The sequence below is a fragment of the Mandrillus leucophaeus genome, unplaced genomic scaffold (assembly GCF_000951045.1).
Source record: "Mandrillus leucophaeus isolate KB7577 unplaced genomic scaffold, Mleu.le_1.0 Scaffold315, whole genome shotgun sequence".
NCBI classification, from domain to species: domain Eukaryota; kingdom Metazoa; phylum Chordata; class Mammalia; order Primates; family Cercopithecidae; genus Mandrillus; species Mandrillus leucophaeus.
The window spans coordinates 1,264,012-1,266,111 of NW_012103310.1; the positions used below are offsets into that span (position 1 = coordinate 1,264,012).

A 2,100-nucleotide genomic window follows, 5' to 3' on the forward strand; every position below is an offset into this window, starting at 1 on the left:
CTGGCCAACATGTGAAACCTCATCTCTGCTAAAAATATAAAAATTAGCCAGGTGCGGTGGCCAGCACCTGTAATCCCAGCTACTTGGGAGGCTGAGGCAGAATTGCTGGAACCTGGGGGCCAGAGGTTGCAGTGAGCCAAGATCACACTTGAACTCTAGCCTGGACAACAGAGTGAGATTCTGTCTCAAAAAAAAACAACAACAACAAAACAGTAACAGCCTGAGGCAGGTCCTTCAGGAACTACTTGGGGGAAAGCACTGTTATCACAGGAGTTCACCATTCCATGCACGTTACTGCCCATGAAGACCTTCTAGGAGGACACGTGTGCAATTAAAGTCAGTGATACTGACGATCCTGATCCTGGGTGGCCTAGGCTAATGTGTGTGTTTGTGTGTTAGTTTTTAACAAAAAAAAGTTTACAAAATAAGAAACAGGCTGGGCGTGGTGACTCACGTCTATAATCCCAGTGCTTGGGGGATGCTGAGGTGGGAGGACTGCTTGAAGCCAGGAGTTGGAGATCAGCCTAGGAAACATAGCAATTTGTATGTTCACAAATTTGTAGAGATAAATAAATAAAAATAAGAACAAAATTTTAAAAACAAATTTTTTAAAAAAATATAAAATCTTAGAAAAAAACTTTTAGAATAAGGATATAAAAATATTTTTTACAGCTGTACAATGTGTTTGTGTTTTAAGCTGTGTTATTACAAAAGAATCAAAAACTTAAAACAATCAAGTTTATAAAGTAAAAATGTGATAGTAAGCTAAGATTAATTTATTATCAAAGAAGAAGGCTGTTATAAATTCAGCGTAGCCTAAGTATACAGTGTTTTTTAAGTCTAAAGTAGTGACTGTTGTGTCCTACACGTTCACATTCACACGCCACTCACTCACGGACTCCCTGAGCCACTTTCAGTCCTGTAAGCTCCATTCATGGCAAATGCCCTAGACAGGTGTACTGTTATCTTTTATACTGTATCTTTACTGTGCCTTTTCTATGTTTAGATACACAAATACTTACCACTGTGTTACAGCTATGTACAGTATCCAGTGCAGTAACATGCTGTACAGGTTTACAGCTTAGGAGCAATAGGCTACCCCATAAATCCCAGGTGTGAAGTAGGCTACAGCATCTAGATTTGTGTAAGTACACTCTATGATGTTTGCATGATAAAATCACCTGAGGATGCATTTCTCACAATGCGTATCTGTCATGAAGCAACATATAACTATAATGTATGAGTTATATAAGTGTTAAAAAACGTGGTGTCTGTTAATCCAGACAACTTAAAAATCTAAAAAGAAACTGGGAGGAGGGGTGGGGGGACCCATGAGGAAGGAGCAGGAGCAAGTAGATGGACTCAGGGGGTGGGGAGGCACTTGTAGTTCTAGCGGTGAGTTCATGGGTATTTATTACATTATTTCAAATCCACAGGTGAATGACAGCCATGCATAAACCAATGATGAGAGTACATTTGGAACAAGGAGTATGGTTAACCCAATTCTGTGCACCTAGAGTCCTAAAATGAAATGAAATCTTTTAAGACATTTGAGTTTGTAGGCTGGGCGCAGTGGCTCACACCTGTAATCCCAGCACTTTGGGAGGCTGAGGCGGGTGGATCACGAGGTCAGGAGATCGAGACTATCCTGGCTAACAAGATGAAAATCCGTCTCTACTAAACATACAAAAAAAATTAGCTGGGCATGGTGGCAGGTACCTGTAGTCCCAGCTATTCGGGAGGCTGAGGCAAGAGAATGGCATGAACCCAGGAGGCGGGGCTTGTAATGAGCCGAGATCGTGCCACTACACTCTAGCCTGGGCAACAGAGCAAGACTCCATCTCATAAATAAATAAATAAATAAATGTCCAAGGAGCTGGGAGTGGTGGCTCAAGGCTATAATCCCAGCACTTTGGGAGGCCAAGGTGGGTGGATCACCTGAGGTCAGGAGTTCAAGACCACCCTGGCTAACATGGTAAAACCCCATCTCTACTAAAAATACAAAAAATTAGCCAGGCGTGGTAGCAGGCGCCTGTAATTCCAGCTACATGGGAGGCTGAGGCAGGAGAATCGCTTGAACCCAGGAGCCAGAGGTTGCAG

At 42.4% G+C, this 2,100-nt stretch overlaps 1 protein-coding gene across 1 annotated transcript in view; it reads right to left on the minus strand.

Annotated features, from left to right (window-relative positions):
- Positions 1 to 2,100, minus strand: part of HLCS (holocarboxylase synthetase (biotin-(proprionyl-CoA-carboxylase (ATP-hydrolysing)) ligase)) — a 245,775-nt gene that overhangs the window by 238,422 nt on the left and 5,253 nt on the right. The gene's annotated exons all lie outside the window — the stretch shown is intronic.